The sequence below is a fragment of the Haliaeetus leucocephalus genome, unplaced genomic scaffold (assembly GCF_000737465.1).
Source record: "Haliaeetus leucocephalus isolate CR32 unplaced genomic scaffold, Haliaeetus_leucocephalus-4.0 Scaffold306, whole genome shotgun sequence".
Lineage (NCBI taxonomy): Eukaryota > Metazoa > Chordata > Aves > Accipitriformes > Accipitridae > Haliaeetus > Haliaeetus leucocephalus.
Window position 1 is genome coordinate 871043 of NW_010972742.1, and position 8715 is coordinate 879757.

The following is an 8715-nucleotide window of genomic DNA, read 5'->3' on the forward strand; positions in this document are numbered from 1 at the left end:
TCTCTCTGCCCTGAGGGGAGCTCTAGTTTGCTCCACTTCTCTTAGGGAGCATGGTTTATGCACATTTTTTACTTCATGTCTTGCAACAGCAGGCAAACCAAGCTCCTGCTGAGCTTCTGCGAAAGGTGATATTATCTGCAACACAAGCGTTTGAATCTTTAGGCGTGCTAACTGGTGTGCTGAATGTGCATGAGAGTTCATCAGTACGTCTGAAACAAAATCTGCTCAATGGCCTCTGGAAAAAAAAAATTAAGCTTTTATAGCATGCTGAATTAAAACACAGTCTATATCTTGATTTATAATAAAGAATTCCAACTATGATATAATCAACTTTCATAGACACAATACATTGCATTGCAGAAGGTCAATATGGCTTTCTTGCTACAACGGGCAAAAGCAGATGTGACACCCAAGTCTGGCTGCGTATTGCATCAACTGTAATGACAACACACTGAATCAGTGGGAATAGTGCAGTTCTAGGTGTTTGACTGTGCACTTCACTATATGGAGCATTTTTAAGCTGAGGGCCTCTGCTGCTCATGCTGGAGTTCCAGAGTGATCAGTCCTGTGACTGCATTGCTAAAGGCCTCAGGTGTGGGAAGAGGAAGCAGCAGCTGCAAAGTCTGAAGTGGAAGAGTCCATATTCACACCAGCACTCAAAAACTTACAGTAGAAAGTGACCTCAGCAGATTTAAACAGGGGAACTGTTTTAAACTTTTCCAACCTACTTCTGAACACAACCATAGGAATAGAGCACTCATAAATCCTGGTACCAGCACAATGGTAGCTTCATCAGGATTATGATTGTTTCAGTAAGAGCAAGAATAAGCACCAAAGCATCTCTCCCTGATGAGAGGCATATAAGACTTTTTATGAGGTTGTATACAAAATATTCAACTGGATGGATCTAGAAACTGCCCAAGAACTATGGGAAGAAACAAGGGAAGAATTCTAGTAGTTTAAATCAGTTGTCTAATGCCAATCCAGCCTTGCCAATTATATGTATCATTTCTGGAAAGAAACACGATAGTTGACAGCTTATTGGAACACTATCCATTTTATCCCTGAGAAACTCCATTGCCACTAAGTCAACCCTATATATACCCCAGTAAGAAGCAGCATCTTGTATCTTTAAAGAAGTTTTCCACACCAAGGCCAGCTTGTCAGCATCATTTATTATACTTGAATGCTTTATGAGACAGAAGCCACAAATCTGACAATTTAATTTTCATTTGCTTTGGGAATGACTGCGTATGCCAACCTAGCTATACTATCTGGGCAAATGATGAATCTTTCTGCTTCCAACTCAGCTTTAGGTCCTCCTCTTTCTATTACAGGACATGACTTCAGAAAAATTTCCTTTCCTTTATCTGTGACGAGAAGGCAAGCCAAATTACAGATGGCTGAGCTTCCCATAATAGTAGAACAGTTGCAGAAATTTAATTTCACTCCACGGTATATGAATCGATCTCTGGATCTTTAGCTTTGCTAACCTGTACGTTCAGTGAATCACAGATGTTTCATGAGGGCCTATCAGTGCTTTTAAAAAAAAATCTTTGGCTGAAGATTTAAACTCCATTTGATTCTAAAGCCTATTTAATGCATGACTCTGAACCAAGGGACTTTGCATATTTCTGCTAGTCTCACTTCCCAGAAGGTCAGTAGGGCAACCACACTGGAGAAAACTGAATCCAAGAAGCAAGGAGAAAATCTCTTTAGATGTGTATGTTCTGAGAAAATGACAAAACACTGTCACTTGTACTATATGAGACTAAATGAAAATTTCTCCAATTCCATTTCTACCTCTCTGTAAAGCTTGTTAAAACATACCTTCCCTTTGCTTCTGCATTTCCTTTGATTCAGGCCAGACAATGTAACATGGAGATTAATCACTACACAGCACCCAGTATTTCTCAGATTTCACAGCTTCATTTCACTTAGAAAGATAAAAAGTAAACCTCCAATACTGTCAACCATATGGGCTGTTATAACATTTCCTCTTATAACTTGGGGAATCATACAGCCATTCCCCTGAAATCTTGAATGAGCTAATGATTACTTTGAATTTTTCTTTCCTTCAAGAGTGCACACTACATGCAAATGATCCAGCACCTCTTATTATAGCAAATAACTTTCAGGAGTACACAAATGAGAAAACAGAAGCAACCAAAATGCACAGGAGAAAGCCAGGAATGCCAACACATTGTTTTTCTACCTTGAAACAGTTTCTTCCCATTGAGTAAGAGGTTATGTCATTCAGACATTATTTTAAAATAGTGAATCCACTCCTGGCTATTAACTTCAACACTGATACATACTTAACTCCAATTTCCTTGTTTATTTCCCCTCAGTAACTTAACCCATAACTTAACCCTATTGAAATTTTCTGTTAAAATCATAAAGCTGACACTTTGTATTCCCACCACCAAATATCCACTGGAGTTAACACTGAAGTCAAAGCCACAGTTCATCCTCTTTCCACGACTTTAAAGCTCATAATCCTCCACTAAATTAGCCAGTAAGGACAGTGATTTGCTGATTCTGCGCAGCATAGGACTTGATCTCTTGTCTTTCTCTATTGCTTTACAGAAATGGTGCTTCAATTACAAGCACATCCTTGTGGGCTGATGGAATCTCACTGTTAGGTCAGAACAGGTTCCTACAATTTCAGAACCAAATAACTTATTTGGGCATTGACACACAGGAATTGCCACAGCAGCAATGGACACAATGCTTCCCAACTCATTCATCCATCTTCAGCTGAAACTGAACTTCTGGTGTGAAATAAGGTCAAAACAAAGTAAAGAGTGAAATGGAATCTGTCCGACAATAAGCCAGGTGTCAGGCATCCAATCCACAGAGCCTGACCAAGGACAAAACGGTCATTCTCTGTTAGCTGTGGTGGGATGTTAGGAATTTTGAGCAGATGTTAATAGGATGAATACATACTAGTCATACAGTCTCAGAATGATAATGCCTCTGAATACCAAAAGCATACTGATCTCCTGAAGTTCATAGTCAGAACATCTAATGGCTTGGGAGAGCAAGGAAACACTTGGGAGGGGCGGGGGGGAGAAGGAAAAGAGAAGATGATTTAGGTGGGAGAGTTTTATCAGTTAAAAAAGCCTTGGGGCACACAGAAAATGTTAAAATGCTCAGGCACAAACAGACACATACTGAGGGGTGCCAAGAATGCACACTTTGCGCATAGGAACGGAAGAATGAATTTACAGAACTTGTATGATTGTAACAGGTCTCAAACACCACTTCTTGGTAGAATATTAGAACTAGGAAGAACCTAAAGGGGAAAACAAATCCTTACTGCACTGTCCTGGTGGATCAAAACTGTGGGAAAAGAAAAGCTAACACCAGTGACGCAGAGAATGCAGATCCTGTTCAAAAGAAATTCAAAGGGAAATTCTTTCTATTTTAATGACCTCAGCTGTTATTAGTAATGCAGATCAGGGCTTTGTTCTAAAAGGAAATCTCATTTCTAACCTGCAGTGTCTTTTTTAAGTGTGAGACTTTTGAAAGCTCCTTTTAAACAAGGGCTGTGTAACTGGGAAATTGAATTCATTCTCTCTGCTTTGATATCTGTTTAGTTCAGCACTATACACACCGTCAAAAGCAAAATGTTATCCTCCACTCTGCACTAGAGGGCCAAGCAGTCCAATGGCATACGCTCTCTGCTCCATGGTACTGATCCAATGTTTTCACCATCTCACAAAAGTGTGTAGCTCTCTGAAGGAGGACGAGACTCCAGGACAACAGGAATGCAAATTATCAGCACATTCAGAGGTGTTTTTTCTTTTTTATGAGCTACAAATCAGACTAAGCTACACTAACAGAAAGATCCTTGTAAAGTTGACTGTCAGCAGTGCCACCATAGGAGCATATCATAATTCTATGAACTCTGGTCAATAGTATTATATATCCACTGAGCCACTAAGGACATTAAGCAAACACATTGAAAAGATGAGAAAAGATTCCAGTTGTCCTGAGCTTCCCACTCTCTGACCGCAAAACCGCACTCTCACATCAAATGGGGAATGAAACTCAAGGGACATTTTAATCCTACACCCATGCTCTAATTATTAATCCTACTTTATCAATATTTGATGGAGCTGTTATCGTGTCTCCTCTGACCATTACACTTTTCATATAATGCTCTGAATTATACTGCTCTATAGCAATGTAATAGTAAGGTACTCCTTTCAAGGTAATACAGATAGAAAACATGGCACCTCCTTTCCTAACACAGTGCTTTCCAGAAGACCCTGCTTCAGGACTAGCCTATGAGATCGGCAGCTATAGCATAAGCAACTGACTAACAATTTATGCAAAAAGATATATCAACTTAGCCCTAAATGACCCCTCCCCTTTGTGGCCCACTATACCCCCATCATATGGAAAAAAAAAAATATTCATATCCTGAAAACCAAACCAAAACACAGATAATGTCGAGCACAATAGAGAACAGTCATTATGTATATTGGCATAGAGAATCACAGTTAATAAGGCACAAAAGCAATTATGACAAGAAAAACTTAAAATTTTTTGGAAACTAAAGTGTTGAGGAAGAGGACATAGACTACCCTGTGCTAAACATAACAGAAATGCCTGTCCCCTGCCAGAAAACCTGCATTCATGTCACACAAACTCACTTAGATGAGTACATGATTAGGTATGCTGTTGTGGTTGCATTTCCACAGGGTTAAGAGGTTACTGCTGCTACCCAATTACTCATCGGCACAGTTCCACAAGAGAGTACTCCCCCTCTGCTTTGCATGCGTAACTGCAAATGCAATAACTCCCAAAACAGATGTTGTTAACATGATCAAGAATATTAACTCAGCAATTGCAACTGCTTAAACTAATGTGAATTGCTTAGGTAAAAGGCAGCTCAAGAACAATTACATGCAGCTACATGAAAAGTAAAACATTCCACAATCCACATCACACTCTTTAAGGATCCTCTTCGGAAAACATAATACATACTCAAAATTCTCCATCAGTGCAGAATCATTAAGATTAGTGCCTGCTGCTGAAGAATTGAGACACAGGGAATACAAATTCATGGATATAGAAGGGGCTTTTTCTGTAGATTCTTCAGTCTCTCAGTTTCTGAATACTATACCTTTCTTCTGCAAGGGACCTTATTTAAAACAAACATGAAAAGCAAAAGTAAAACAAACATTTAAGAGAAGAATAACCTGCTGACAGAAAAGAAGCACCCAGCTTGTTTCTCTACAGGACACCTGTTCCCAAAGCAGAGGTAGGGGCTGAAGTATGGCAACATATTGGGAAGCTTACACTTTCTTGTCAGATTGCACATTTTCCCAGTTCCAGGCTTTTACTGCATTATACAATGTTGGTATCATAACATGCAAGTGTCAATTCATGGAGAAATACAATGAGGGAACAGAGAAGCAGATTAATTCATCCCAATTCAAAGCCTGGGCAATAGTGGCTTCCCTGCCTGAAAAGCAATACCAGAGCAGTTACTGTTCACAGGAAAAAAAAGAGGAAAGAAGTAGAGTCATCCCCAACCTTCGGTCACCACAGATTAATTGCAGAAGCATGGCACCCTTCTTCCCTAGCTCCCTAATGGTCTCCCAGCAGTGAAGAAAGAAAGAAGTAGGGATGAAGGAAAAAGAAACCAGACAAAAGCAGGTTTGGGACTCCATATAGTTAGATGAGTAATTTATTTATTTGTGTATGTGTGAGGAGGCCAAGCCAGTTCTTCCATTCAGAGTGTACAAACCTGTAATTTCAGCACCTAGAAGTGAGTCTCCAAAGTTGCAAGCCCAGCCAGGATTTCTTGTGCTCCCATTCTGCATGGAGCCCAGTGGAGACAGAATTTCTGTGGAGAGCAAGGGAAAGGGTTGGAGTGCACAGAAATCACATCAAAGAGGTTTTTGCATCTTTAGCTTGTAGAACATAAAGCAGAGATATTAAAATGGGAAGATTAAAAGAAAAGTAACAAAGAAGTTTTGATGTATTCATGGGACAACAGGTAGCAGTCAAAGTGCCAGAAGAAGCCAGAGAGATTGCTAGATACTATGTGTCTTCTACACTTACGATCTGACTCAAAGCCCGATGAAGTAATTAAAGATAGCTAGCAATTACAGTAAGCTTTGGTTCAGGCCCGCAGAGAGCATGCTTCTAGGAAGCTCAGTCCTTCCACATTTCAGCAGATTGTAACAACTGTGAAATTGCCAAAGATCGGAAAAAACTATGGAGAGAGGGAGTAAGTCCTGAATAACATCTGTCTAATGAGTTAAAAACACTAGATGATGCAAGCTTTAAGGGAACTTCTTTGTCATCTGTTCTGTCTTTAGAGAGAAGAAAGACGTGGTTGCATTTTTTTTTTTTTCACAGCAACGATACAAGCACAGAACAGCAAACAGATGGAGGTGTCATAAGCAAAGTGTGAAAAAGAAAAAAAAAAAGAATAAAAAGAATAAAGCGAGAGTCCCTCTGCTGGAGATTATCAGGCTGTGAAATCATTTGTAATGACCTGTCAGAAAAATGCCTCAATTACTACAGGTTGGGATAAGCAATGGGATAAGCATAGGTACTTAACCTCAGAGACAGAAGGTCCCTAAGGATGGACTGGTTATCCACACCATAAAGCAAGGCAGGTCATAGAACTGGGGAGGCTGATGACTGCATGCACTACAACAACAGCCTGTATACCAGACCGATGGCTTGGTGTTGTAATCAACCCTGGCATGATACTGTTTATAGGAGTATTCATGCAAATTCTGAGTAGTGGAGCTCTTGAGACCTGTCAAGTGACAGAGTGATACTTTTGTTTGTTTGTTTCTGCCCACAAGTGGGGGGCGGGGGGAGGGAACCACGGTGGAAAGTACAGAAGAGAAAACAGCCCATAAGTGGAAGGAACTAAATGTTATCAACATATAATGGAAAAGGTTTAATGTGGACTATCAAAGACTACGTATCCCCATCACAAAATATGCTAGGCAGGTTTAACTGAGCAGTATGGATTTTGAGGGACACACCGTTTCATGTATAAAAAGAAGGTTTGGAGATGTTACAATTTAGTCTTTTTGCCAGGAGGTCCTTTATTAAAATTGCTGTAAATGATAACTTGTTCAGCTAAAGAAGAGGCTCCTTCTGCCATGAGCTGTAAAAGGATGTAAGTTTTCAATTCTGTTTTTGAAGGATGTTTCAGATATTGATTTCTACCTCATGCTCAACATAAGTTATGTTTTCTTCACAATTCTGGTGCTCAGAGCAGAGAGAAGCAGCATTTTCCTGAATCTCTAAACAGATCTTTTTTAACGCAATGTTCTCTGAACAGATCTTCACAATACTTGTCCATGCCATAACCCAGCAGTCATAACAAACCAAAGTATTTGGCAATACCAAATTGCTCAAAGAAATCTGAGACTACTTTCTGTTCATAGGTCTCCCTCAGGGCCCTGAGTGGGTTACAATAGCACAGAGAGTCATTCTAAGTATCTTGTATCCAAACGCTCTGCTGGATGGTGATATAAAATGTTACATGCCCAACGTTTGAAACAAAAAGGCCCACAGCACCTAAGAAATGCTTTCCCCATAGAGCATATTATAGCACTGGAACTACTGGAAATACTATCATGTGATCCAGTCACAAACTATTGCTCTAAAGAAAAGAAATCCAGAACAGAAAGGAACGGTGAGAAAGTTCAAGATGTAAGACTAACTTTTTTTTTCTCTTTTTATTCCATGTGTAAGCCAGTCTTTTTTGCAGACCTGTATGAGAAAACAGATATTATACACACTCGTTTGCTACACAGATACTATTCCTAGGACATGTGCTAGTCTAGACAATTCAAGGCAGGAGTTTTTTTTATTGTTACTGTGAAATCTGTATGCTTCAAAAGGAAAAAAAGTTAGGGTTTTTTTTCCTTTGAAAAGGCTATACTTTACAAAGATGTTGCTAACAGAGGAAGTGAATATCTGCAGAACACACTGATATTTTCTAGTATCAACTGCAAATTAATTGGAGTTTCTTATATAGTTATACTTTTTTCTAACATAATACTAATCCTGACAATCAGTTAGTACTGATTAGCATTTTGGTAGTGGTTCTCAATAGCTTCTGACTGATCAGGCTGTGGTCCCCACTGTTTCAAAAAACTATAGAAGAAAGCAAAGCAAAAGCACAGACAAGGCAAACACCATCTTTTGTTCACCGAGTAATTTAAATATATGAAAGTAAGTGTGACTTTATAGTCCTTAATTATGTATTGCATCTGAATTATGTAAGGAACAGAGGGCATACAGGAATTCTGGTGGAAAGAAGCAGCACTGTGCAATAGTATTTCCTCACCCAGGATAAGACGTGAACATCTAATCAGCAATTTTACTGTTCTGTTGAAAAGTATGACTGTTTTTGCTAATCTAATTCAGTATTTACACCTCCACCATTTTTGTCAGGGACAGAAATGAATCAACTCCTATAATGTCATATAATCTAGCTGTAAGGTCACTTGGAAACAAAACTAAACTTTTTTTTTTTATGTTGTCATGATAAGACTACACACATAGTGGTGACAACATTGCTACCTATAGTGGATCTATAATGAATGTATACATACACAAATGATCCATTAGTATAACGATTCCTGTGTTCTATCCTTAATTCCATCCTCTTCTTTCCATTTGCTTTTGTTTTCTATTTTATGTTCTTCATTTTAAACACAC